This window comes from Protopterus annectens, chromosome 10.part0 (genome assembly GCF_019279795.1).
Source record: "Protopterus annectens isolate FY-2018-M chromosome 10.part0, PAN1.0, whole genome shotgun sequence".
NCBI classification, from domain to species: Eukaryota; Metazoa; Chordata; order Ceratodontiformes; family Protopteridae; genus Protopterus; species Protopterus annectens.
The window spans coordinates 1,779,300,584-1,779,314,626 of NC_056744.1; the positions used below are offsets into that span (position 1 = coordinate 1,779,300,584).

The 14,043-nt window shown below is 41.7% G+C and overlaps 1 protein-coding gene across 1 annotated transcript in view; it reads left to right on the forward strand.

Moving 5' to 3' along the window:
• The window catches only part of LOC122814492 (extracellular calcium-sensing receptor-like), a 210,570-nt gene that overhangs the window by 38,851 nt on the left and 157,676 nt on the right, over positions 1-14,043 (forward strand). The window lies entirely within an intron of this gene.

Consider the following 14,043-nt stretch of genomic DNA (forward strand, 5'->3'; position numbering starts at 1 on the left):
CCATAGTATCTGCACTCTTTCTTGATCTCTCAAAAGCATTTGATACAGTCTCACACCCCCTCTTACTACTCAAACTAGCCAACCTTAACCTATCTCCCTCTACTCTCCAGTGGTTCTCTAACTATCTTACCAACAGGCAACAGTCTACCATCTGGCAAAACTGCTTCTCTCCATTCATAAATACCAAAACAGGTGTACCCCAAGGCTCCATATTAGGACCCCTCCTCTTCAATGTATTTATCCATGACTACCATACTAGTCTTTCAAACTCTACTCTAAGACAATATGCAGATGACTCCACTATCATCTGCTCCTCCAAATCTTCTCTCCAACTACAACAGCTTACCCAAGAAGCTTTTTCCTCCACTGAATCATGGATGTCCCAGAACCATCTAGCCCTAAACCCCAACAAAACAAAACTTCTTATCTTTACTCCAACCAAAAACTTCCCAATAAATAAGTCAGAACTCATTGTTCAGTCCCAAAATAAAATTATCATAGACGTTCCCAGCACTAAGCTGCTTAGTGTCATTATTGATGACAACCTAACATTTGACCTTCATATCAATAATAACATAAAAAAACATCAGAAACTTGGATCCCTTTATAGACACAACCACTTTCTCACTTCTCCAGCAAAACACACTCTCACCTCAACATACCTGCTTCCAACCCTTCTATATGGGGCACCCATCCTTACAAACTTACAATCCTCTCTAAAAAACAAACTAAATTCATGCTAAAACAAAATTGCCAAATTTGCCACCAATGTGCTAAACTCTCCACCCATCATTGTGCTACACTACAAGAACTCAACTGGCTTGAACTCCCCCAACATCTAGTATATCTACAACTTACTATTGCCCACAAACTCATTAATTCCCCTGATGCCTGTCCATCCCTCTCTAGTTTACTGACCATCTACCACTCAAACCGGCAACTTAAATCTGAAAATAAACTACTACTAAATGTCGATAAACCCAAGCTTTCAGCTGGACATATGTTATACTCCTTTTCTGTCTCTAAGCTATGGAACAATCTTCCCCCTGGACTTAGATCAATCACTAATCTCATTATCTTTAAAAAAATCACTCAAATCTCATCTCACTACACAATGGATTTGTTCCTGTAGCTACAACAATAACCATAAAACCTGACCCTTCCAACTTACTATCTCTTCTTCCCCTATACCATGTCCCATACACATCTTCTACTCTCCCTAGCTCTCCTCTCGCTATCCTAACTATTTACTATTTCAGATTGTCACCCTTTCTCTTTGCCTGTCACCTCTGGAGATCTCTTACTCTCACTTCATTGTATAAAGTCAAATAGTTGCTATGTCCCCAAACAACTATTATTCCCTGTATTGTATATAATGTTGACTACATATGATTACTGTATTGTCTTAAAATTTGTCTTGAAAAGTTTTTTGTCTACAAATAACTGTACAGCTTTTCTGCAATTATAATTTTACTGCACTGTTTCAAAATTTTATGTATATAAAATTGTGGAGCTTTTCTCCCCGGGCATCCACTGAAAATGGGTTTGACAGACCCAGTAGACTTTCCCGGTAATCAAATGCAATAAATAAATAAATAAATAAATAAATAAATAAATAATTTCTTGAATCTCTTCAGGAAAAGAGGAATCACTTTTTCTTTTACCAGAAACCACTTGATAGGAAAAGTCAATAGCCTGTGCAAAACCCTGAGAAGGACTTAATAAAAGTACTCCTGTCCAGTGACAGTTTAAGTTCAGTTTTCTGTTTCTTTTTGACAGGAAAATTAAGTCAAACACATTTTTAATGACAGCAATAGCTTCCTCAGGGATTGGCACACAGTTATGGTTAATCAAGGATACTTTCCCTGCCTCTTTTTCAAATGCCAACAAAAGTGGTTCTCCCTTCCAACTAAGGGGAACCTGATAGCTGCAGAGGACATTGCTAAAGCCCAGTCCATAGTGGCTGTATTTGTCACACAGAGGGATCTAAGGAAAAAGGAAAGTGATCTGAAGAACCAGCTTGGCCACAGCAGAGTTTCTCACCTGCATCTGAGGCAAATCACCAGCTAGCTGTGGTGGTAAACACCTTTACTGAATTATCACTTAAAATACAAGCAAAGATGTATTTATATAAAAGAAAACAAACCATGTGATTATACAATGACCCCCCCCATTAAAATTCCAAAACGTGCACGCTGATTGGTCAGCATGCATGTTGTAAATGAAAGACTTATACTAATGGAAAAGGTCCGGTCGCCCGGACTTTTTCCATTAGTATAAGTCTTTTTTTTTTTTTTACAGCAATGGAAAACACAAGATCTCCGTTGCTTTTTAGAAACTGTCTCACTATGTTAAAGGAGTTTAACATAGTGAGACAGCTTTAAAAAAGTAACGGAGATCTTCCTTTCTCTGTTGCTTTTTTAAAAGCTGTCTCGCTATGTTAAATGGGTTTAACATAGTGAGACAGCTTTAAAAAAAGCAAAGGAGAATCTCCATTGCTTTTTTTAAAGCTGTCTCGCTGTGTTAAACTCCTTTAACATAGCGAGATACTTTGTAAAAAGCAATGGAGGTCTTGCTTTCTCCGTTGCTTCTACCAACAGATCTTATGTACTGCGTAAGCATATGCATGCACAGTACATCAGAACTGCAGCAGAATACCAGACAGCTGCTGAAGGGCAGCATGGAGGCATTATACAATGCCATTATTTAAGAAAAGTAAGTTTTTTTTCTTGAATAATGTCATTGTATAATAGCAATAACCCACTTCTGGGTGTGGGTAATGCTGGATTTATCCACAGTTGTCTTTGTTTAGCCACTCAGGCTTCACCCTCGTGACCAAACCACACCAACCATGGGTAAATCCAGCATTACCCACACCCAGGCGTGGGTTATTGCTTAAGTAACTTCTACTAGCTAAGAATTCTGAGTAGTGATCTTTGAGATATAACAAAATATCTGTTGACAATTACTCAGATAATAGTATGTTGCCTGAGCAGCACTAAACACTCCAAAGTACAACTTTTGTGGTCAAAACCACCACACCTCCCATGCACTGGTGTATTATAATCACTTGAAGTTGCTGCTTCACAATAAAATAAAAACAAGAGCTGGTTTCCTGATAGGATGAATTTGCTCAGAAATGCCTCCTGCTACAATAAAGTAGTTAAATTTGCTATCAGTCTCCCTCATAGAACCCACCATTGTCATAGATTAAAGCAATTGAATTGGCTTGAACTGCACAACTACCTAACATACTCACAATTAATTTACAGTACGCAAACTCATTCATTATCCAAACAATGCCCTGCCCTACTGTCCAGCAAGGGACCTCCATTCTAGTAAAAAATTTTTATTACCTACAAATAAGTCAAATAATGTTGCAGAAAACTTGCTCTACTCCTAATCCATTGTTAAACTCTGGAATAGTATCCCCACACAAATAAAACTCTCTGACAAACTCAGTAGTTTTAAACCACTGCTTAAACAACATTTTAACCAGTCCTGGTCCTGCACATGTTCATCGCAAAATTAAGACTTTGTGTTCACCATATGATACTCTCAAAATACTCTCTTTAAACAGAATCCTCTCAACCTCTCACTGAAATGACAGAACAATTTTTATACATAACTGCTGCCTGTACAGTCCACTGTTGCATGTGGATTTTCTCTTTAGTAACTTCCACCTCTGTAAAATCTTAGAATGTATAAATGTAACTACTGTTTGTGTATAAATGTAAATAGGAATGTAACTACTCTGTGTTTAACTGGAACTTAGTATAATGCGATGTAAGCAAATGGAACTTTTCTCCCCAGGCCTCCGCTGAAAATGGGTATTACCCAGTTGGACTTTCTCGGTAAACAAAGATAAATAAAATAAATAAATAACCAAATGTATTTGTTGAGCAATATTTGCTGAATTTTACATTGATATTTTTTCTTTTTAACTGAAAGAAGTACTTTTGCAATAAAATTACAACTAATCAAGAATCAATTAATCAATCAATAATCAATCACAATAAAATCACAATTAATTCTCAGTCCTAATAAAACCAAACTAATGTTCTTCTCGTCTAGTAAAACAAACAAATCTTCCCCCTCCTTATCTATGTTTTCAAATAAAACTAGAATTGAAACAGTATCTTACGTACGCTAAACTACTGTATGAGTCGCCATTGATAGTAATATGAAATTGGATAAACACATATCCTTAACCATTAAAAAAGTTCACATAAAACACTTGAAACAGTATCTTATGTACGCTAAACTACTGTATGAGTCGCCATTGATAGTAATATGAAATTGGATAAACACATATCCTTAACCATTAAAAAAGTTCACATAAAACTAAGCTGCCTCTACAGAATAAAGCCATTCCTCAGTAACTCAGTTAGACTATCTATTGCCAGGATGCAGCTACTCTCCACCATCCTTTATGCCTCTCCTATCTATACCAACCTTAAGAAAACAGACTTAGCTAAACTCACATCCTGCTACAATAAGTTTGCTAACTTTGCTACCAACTCACCACACAGATCCCACCACTGCACCGCACTCCGACAACTTAACTGGCTAGAGCTACCTAACCTACTAACCTTAACCCAGCTCACATTCACCCATAACATAATACACCACCTTGACAAGTTTCCAGCACTTCTAAATCTGCTATATCCCTACCCTAAAAACAGAATCTTACGTTCCTCTGACAAACTCCTCTTTCAAGTTACTAAATCTAAAAACCGCTTCGGAGACTCACTATACTCCAGCCTCATCTCTAGGAATTGGAACTCTATTCTTTAATCTATCCTGGAGACTATAAACACCACAAAATGCAAACATATCCTCAAATCCCAACTAGCTAACTTCTGGCTGTGCTCAAGCTCAGCTCCGGGCTAATCACCAACTCACTTACACTCCTCCCCTCACCTCCACTTGCACTACCCTCCCCACAGCAATGACCCTAGTACTCTTACACCCACATAGGCCCTCCCTTAGTCCATAATAGCCATCGCACTCCCACACAGCAAATACAGTCACCCCACCCCACTCCAACATCCATCAGACTCTCGTACCATATTTGCTTCTTCCTCTTTACCAGCTCCATACGTAAATATGCATATATATGTAAATAAAAATTAAACAACAAGTCAGTTTTGACAAATGTCGAGCAGGGTCAATAACACCTTGTCCTTGTACTGTTTTATAATGCAATACTTTTGTACCACCTTTTCCTGAATCTTTTGTTAACATACACTGTTACTTTTTGCTTGCTATTTTCTTATATATTATTGTATTATAGACTGCGGTGGTGGTGCTGCGGTAGCGTTATCGCCTCACAGTTAGACGTTGCCCATTCGATTCTCAGTTAGAGTGTCTTCTCTATGGCAACATGCATGAACGGGCGTTCCTTCGTTGAAGGTTGTGCGTTAGGCTCGGCAAGCCAGCATGTAAAACTCTACTGCCAATCATTAGCGGACCAGAGTTCCACTGTGGCGACCCCTAACCGGGAAAAGCCGAAAGACACATACATACTATTGTATTGTATGGAGCTTTTCTCACTGGGGCATCTGCTGAAAATGTTTTTTTTTCACCCGGTTGGACTTTCCTGGTAACCAAATGTCAAATAAATAAATAAAATAAAATAAAATTAAATTAAATTAAATTAAATTAAACTAAATTAATAAATATTTTCCCTGAATAGCTGTGACTACCTTCAATGTCTAACCACAAGAAATCTGGCTAAAGCCTAAAATAATAGTGGAACAAAGGGCCAAAAGTAGGGAGAGATTTTAAATATTGCTCTTATAAACTTAAAAAGTTGCTAGAATAACAGGGTTTGTGCTAGCATGCATTTTCAGATGAAATGAAGTCTGAAACGCAAATGAATGTTATTATTTAGGGATTTCAATGCTCAATGATTTGCCAGAAAACCACAAATTTTAGGTTCATAGGTTGGTACTATGTTATTGGCCCTAGGGCCTATACAAGCCTAGCCATGCCAATTCCCTGGCTATTTCTTCCCACACTATTTACTCCCCTGGACCCCCGTCTACCAGGCTGACTGATGTGATCTCCGGGGTGAATTTCCTTTCTCCCATCCAATCATCAAGGTTCTTTTGGAAGAGGGCCAAAGAGGTGCTCTGCTTGACATGTATGGGCAGTCTATTCCAGAGTCTGGGGAGTCTCTGGGTCAGGAACCTATGCCTCCAGCATGTTTTGCTTATTGTGATGACAAGGTTTAGATCCCCGGAGCATGTGGCTCTGAGGTATTGGGATTTCTTTAAGTGTAGCATATCCAACAGCTCTGGGTTTGACATGGCCTTGTATGTTAAGCAGAGATCGCGTCTGTGTAGACGATATGCGACAGAGTATAACTTGAGCTTTTTAAGGCGGCCAGCATTAGGCATCTGCTTTAGGCCTGTGATTCTTTTAGTGAGATATTTTGGCGGCCTTTCCAGTTGTTGCAGATGTCTTGAGAGGTACATACCAAATGGGGCATTGTATTTTATTATGGGTCTAATGAGGGATGAGTAAAGTGGGACAATGACTTCCTTTTTTCTGGATGAAAAACCCTTAGTGATGAGGTGTGCTGCATAGAAGGATTTCCTGACTGTTGTGGCAATGTGGTTATAGAAGGTAAGACCACTGTCCACCTGTGTCCCTAAGTCTCTTATCACACTTTTGGTGTTTGGTGTACTGCCACCTAAGTAGTAATTCAAGGGTTCATGTTTTTTCCCAAAGGGGATAACTATACATTTCTTGGCATTGAGCTTGAGCCCATGGCTGTGGCACCAAGCATCTGTTTCTGTAAGGCCCTTTTGTAGAGTATCCACATGATTGGGGATTCAGTAATGGCTCCCAGTTTGCAGTCATCTGCAAACTTTGTTAGCCAGTCCCTTAGTGTTGGCCTATACTTCAGAGAGGTAGATGCCAAACAAGAGCGGTCCCAGGACAGAACCCTGAGGTACTCCACTTGTCACTTGTCTGGAGCTGGATTTGGAGTTGGCTACTTTTACAGTGTGGGTTCTTTCAGTAAGCCAGTTGGCAACCCATTGAGTGATGTAGGGATTAATGCCCAGCTTATTAAGTCTATCTATGATTCCAGAGTGGGGGATGGTGTCAAAGGCCTTGGTGAGGTCCAGATAGGCTGTGTGGACCACCTTACACTCGTCCATGTTCAGGAGACAAGATCGGCCCTTCATGAACCTAAACTGGGTGGGGTCCAGTGTTTGAAGGTTGCCAATGTCTTTGTTTATAAGTTCCATGATAATACATTCCATGGCCTTGCAGATCAGGCTCATCAGACTCCCCCTTGTGGAGTGGGATAACTGTAGCTGTGCACCACTCAGTGGGCATGAAGCCTGAGGTCAGACTATGATTAAACATGACACTTAGGTGAGGTGCCATTTAATTTTGTAGTTCATGTAGTACACAGCCCGGGATGTCATCTGGTCCCATGAATGTTGTATTCTTAGCTTTGGAGACTGCATTTTTTTTCCTATGTGGACATTATTACCAGAATTCAGCAATCTTCCGGTATTGAGATGGGCGTTTAGGGGGTGAGAGGGGGGTGAAGTTGGCACTGAATTGATCTGCCAAGATATTGGCAATATCATTGGGATCAGTATATTTAATGCCATTCTGTTGTAGCTCAGATCAAATCTGAGCATTGCCATTTAGATTCTTGACATAGTTATAGAATGCCTTGTGGCTGTCTTTGGAATCTTAACAATTTTATTTTTGTAACTAGCTTTGGATGATTTTATGAGAGATCTCAACTTCTTACTGAAGCTGGTAAGGGAGTTTTTTGCATCCTGGGATTTTCCTCTTTTTTGCAACATTTTCTTCCTTTTGTTGTAAAGTTTGTTTATGGCAGGGGACCACCAGATTGGCTTCCTTTTTTGGGGGGAGAGCATCTTGGTTCTATTTGGGATGGCATGATTCATGCATGAGTGGATGTGCTTGTACAGTGACAGTGTAGGATTCAGCAGTCGAACTTTCAGTTCCCATCTGCATGGCTGTAATGAAGTTTGCCAGTTCTGACTTGAGTAGCATGAAGTTGGCCTTGGAGAAGTTTTTTATGGAGGTTTCCTTACTGGGGGGGGTGGGGGGGATGTGGATGTTAAGGGTGATTAGCTTATGGTCAGACCTGACCAATGAGGGGGTGATCATAGGTGGGGAGCATCGACTTCCCATGTTGGTAATGACCTTGTCTAGGATATTGGAGCCCCTGGTGGGACTATGGATTAGTTGATCCAGGGTGCTGAAATTTATGAATTGCAAGAACCATTGGCAAAGGTGTTGGTACATGAGTTTTCCCAGTTAATGGCAGAGTAGTTGAAATCACCCAGTATTAGGGTGTTTGGTTGTATCTTAATATTTATATTTTTCAGTATGTATAGAAAGGTGTAGTGAGAATCTTTGGGCATGGTGGGTGATCTGTAGCAAACTACAATTTGGATTGCAGTCTTACCTAGTGTTAGTTGCACCTGGAGAATTTCAGATGCATTGTGTTGGGCAACTAGCCTGGTGGAGTGAATATCCTTGGTGAATATGGACACTCCTCCACCTTTAGTGTTTCAGTCCTGATTTGCTGGCTGAAAAGTGTGGTAAGAGATGTGGCCTGGTATTACAGGGGTGCTCCCTGGAGCCTTGAACCAGGTCTCAGTTACTGTACAGATATCGATGTTCTCCATTTTTAGAAGTGCCGCGAGAGAGTGCTTTTTTTGGTTTAGACTTCTAGCATTGTATGAGTAGAACAAACCTGAAAATATGAGGCAAAAATCTGGACAGTGTAAAAGTCTGTAAAGTTGAGAGGTATGCATGGTTTAATGTTTAAAAAATAATGTTCTCTGGAGCAACCTCCTTTGTGTAGGATTCTGATTTCAGAAGCCTCTCCACACTCATGCATGCCCATACATACCCACACATACTCACACACTGGCACTCACTCACACTCACATATACACATGCACTTGCACACAGTAGCATACATATAATCGTACACTTGCATATATGCACTAGTGCACACTCCCACTCTAGCACATTCGCATATACACATTTACTTAGATACAGTCATACACATTCACATGCATGCACTCATATACACATACTCCACCACTCACATACACACAGTGGCACACATTCACATACATGCACTCGTATACACACACTCCTACACTCGCACACACAAACTGGCACACATTCACATACATACACTCATATACACGCACTCCTACACTCGCATGCACACACTGGCACACATTCACATACATGCACTCATATACACACATAATCCTACACTCGCATGCACACATTGGCACACACTCACATACATGCACTCATATACACACACTCCTACAATAGCATGCACACACTGGTACACATGCACATACCTGCACCCATATACACATACTGCTGCACTCGCATACACACACTGGCACACATTCACATACCTGCACTCATATACACATACTGCTGCACTCGCATGCACACACTGGCACACATTCACATACCTGCACTCATATACAGACACTCCTACACTCGCATGCACACACTGGCACATATTCACATACCTGCACTCATATACATGCACTCCTACAGTCGCATGCACATGGTGCAACACATTCACATACCTGCACTCATATACACATACTCCGGCACTCGCATGCACACACTGGCACACATTCACATACCTGCACTCATATACACACACTCCTACACTCGCATGCAAATAATTGCACACATTCACATACCTGCACTCATATACAGACACTCCTACACTCGCATGCACACACTGGCACACATTCACATACCTGCACTCATATACATGCACTAATACAGTCGCATGTACATGGTGCAACACATTCACATACCTGCACTCATATACACATACTTCTACACTTGCATGCACACACTGGCACACATTCACATAAATGCACCCATATACACACACGACTACATTCGCCTGCATACACTGGCACACATTCACATACATGCACTCATATACATGCACTCCTACACTCGCCTGCACACACTGGCACACATTCACATACCTGAACTCATATAAATGCACTCCTACACTCGCATGCACACACTGGCACACATTCACATACCTGCACTCATATTCACGCACTCATACCCTCGCATGCGCACACTGGCACACATTCACATACCTGCACTCATATACACACACTCCTACACTCGCGCACACACTGGCAGTCATTCACATACCTGCAATCATATACGCGCACTCCTACACTCGCATGCACATACTGGCACACATTCACATACCTGCACTCATATACACGGACTCCTACACTCATGCACACACTGGCAGACATTCACATACCTGCAATCATATACACGCACTCCTACATTCGCATGCACACACTGGCACAAATTCACATACTTGCACTCATATACACACACTCCTACACTCGCATGCAAATAATGGCACACATTCACATACCTGCACTCATATACAGACACTGCTACACTCGCATGCACACACTGGCACACATTGACATACCTGCACTCATATACATGCACTCCTACAGTCGCATGCACATGGTGCAACACATTCACATACCTGCACTCATATACACATACTCCTACACTCGCATGCACACAGTGGCACACATTCACATACCTGCACTCATATACACACTCGCATGCATACACTGGCACACATTCACATACATGCACTCATATACACGCACTCCTACACTCGCCTGCACACACTGACACACATTCACATACCTGAACTCATATAAATGCACTCCTACACTTGCATGCACACACTGGCACACATTCACATACCTGCACTCATATACACATACTTCTACACTCGCATGCACACACTGGCACACATTCACATACATGCACTCATATACACACACGCCTACATTCGCCTGCACACACTGGCACACATTCACATATATGCACTCATATACATGCACTCCTACAATTGCCTGCACACACTGGCACACATTCACATACCTGAACTCATATAAATGCACTCCTACACTCGCATGCACACACTGGCACACATTCACATACCTGCACTCATATTCACGCACTCCTACACTCGCACACACACTGGCAGACATTCACATACCTGCAATCATATACATGCACTCCTACACTCGCATGCACACACTGGCACACATTCACATACCTGCACTCATATACACGCACTCCTACATTCGCATGCACACACTGGCACACCTTCACATACCTGCACTCATATACACACACTCCTACATTCGCATGCAAATAATGGCACACATTCACATACCTGCACTCATATACAGACACTGCTACACTCGCATGCACACACTGGCACACATTAACATACCTGCACTCATATACATGCACTCCTACAGTCGCATGCACATGGTGCAACACATTCACATACCTGCACTCATATACACACTCGCATGCATACACTGGCACACATTCACATACATGCACTCATATACATGCACTCCTACACTTGCCTGCACACACTGGCACACATTCACATACCTGAACTCATATAAATGCACTCCTACCCTCATATGCACACACTGGAACACATTCACATACCTGCACTCATATACAAGCACTCCTACATTCGCATACACATGGTGCAACACATTCATATACCTGCACTCATATACACATACTCCTACACTCGCATGCACACACTGGCACACATTCACATATCTGCACTCATATACTCATATTTGAACTGCTTCTTACTGAAATTGGTACACCTTGTTTGCTGTAATATAGGCTAGATCCAGGCCTGCTGAATCTAGCTTTGTTTGTATAACTTAAACACTAATCCAGGCATTCTTTAAAGTATTCAATTGTATTTATTACTGCTTGGTAGTAACTTGATTAAAGTGTAGCTATCATTCTAAGTCTTTTGGATTAGGCACTTGGGCTTCAGACCAGTTGTTTTACATTAGGAAGGTTTGTGGCCTGCACTGTGGTGGCAGGACAGGTAGCGTACATCCTTCTAAGTTGGGAACTGCTGATTGAGGGCTTAGTGTCTGTTATTCTAAAAGTGTATTAGTTCTGGTTTAAGCACTTGGGCTTCAGGCCAGTTATTTTACATTAAGAAGTTTCGTGGTCTGCACTCTTGTGGGAGGAGAGGCTGGACTCTGCCCTTCTGAGCTGGGAATTTCTGGTTAAAGGCTTATAGTGCCTGCATATTTGAACTGTTTCTTACTGAAATTGGTACACCTTGTTTGCTGTAGCATAGACTAGATCCAGGCCTGCTGAATCTAGCTTTGTTTGAATGCTTGTTGTTTGTTTTCTTGTAATTTCCCTGAAATGCTAATTCCACCTAAAATGCGGCTTTTCAGCGCTTCTGTGGCTCCCTAGTGATATCTGCATTGCTTACTGTACTTATTTCCTTGTTTCACTTGAAAGAAAGTTACTGTTTGTCATTTTTGCATTTAAGTTACCTGGCACTTGCTCACTAAAGCAATTATATAAGTCAGCACTAAAAAATTAAAAGCACTACACCCTCACAAACTCCCCTTGAGTACATTGTTTCCCATTGGCCCTTTTTTCAATTATAAAGGAATTCTCAATACTATTCTAGCATGTCCAAAGGACAGTTGTCAATCTCCTCTCCGGTCCAGCTTGTGAATCTGGGAATCCTGAGGCAATGTTACAACTGCCTCATGTACACAGACAACCCTCTCCTCCTCCCAACAAATTCCAACACATGTGAGAGATGCAACCATATAGCCAAATTGGAGGCTAAGCTCTCTCAACTCAGTACTGGTGTAACCAGTCAGGAGGTGAAGGAAACCACACTCACTACAATTCCAGTCTCACATAGACCTACCATGACAGCAAACCAAACACATAAACACACAAAAACATACTTGGAGGCTCTAAATAAAAATCTGCCTAAGCAGCAGAGACCTCCAATGCAGACAACCAAGCAACCGCTACCCCAAAACAAAACACGTGCAACACATAGCTCACAAAGCCAGTGTGCCGAACAGTCACAGCCCTTAAGGCTAAACAACACACCTGATACACTTGTAATAGGTGACTCTATCATCAGGCACACTGACGTCCCGCTCACCAGGCTGAACAAGGAGAAGGTCATGGTGAGCTGACTGTCAGGCGCTAGGATCCGCCACATAACACAAGCACTCAGGTCATTCCAAGGCAAGTACAAATATGACTCAGTCATTGTCCATGCGGGTGTGAATAACCTGAGACATACCTCCCTGGACTACATGAAAAGAGACATAGAAGAGCTCTCTGAGCATGTAGCCCAGGCCGGTATGACCCTGACCTTGAGTAGCATCTTACCCTCACCAAGAATGATGCCACAATATGAAGACAAGATGATCAATTTCAACAACTGGCTTAAGTATTGGTGTCATTCAAAGGGGATCCAATGCCTGTCAGCCTGGGATGACATACTTGACAAGCCATGATGCTTCGCTAGGGACGGCTTGCACCTGTCACCCCTGGACTTTCGGATACTGACAAAGGCTCTTGCTACCCCCCATAGTGCCTTTTTTAGGCAAGGCACAAAAGACAAACCCACCTCCATAGGTATCACAAGGGATAAGAAACTAAGAGTAATGCTACTCAATGCCAGAAGTCTAAACTTCAAGATGCACACACTCAAAACTCTCCTTAGCATGGAGAACATTGATATCTGTGCAGTAATAGAAACCTGGTTCAAGGCTCCCGAGAGCACCCCAGCACTACCAGGTTATACCTCATACCATGCTTTTCAGCCCCAAAACTTGGACCGAACCACAAAAGGAGGGGGAGTATCAATATTCGTCAAAGATACCCACACCTCCAGGTTGGTGGCACAGCATGAAGCATCAGAGACTATACATGTGCAACTAACAGTGGGTAAAACTGCCTTCCCATTTATAGCCTGCTACAGACCACCCTCCCAAACCAAGAAACCCCACTCAGCCTACCTGACAACACTGGAAAATATGAAGGTCTCTCCAAACACCATTATATTGGGTGACTTCAACTACCCAAACATAGACTGGGAGCATTACT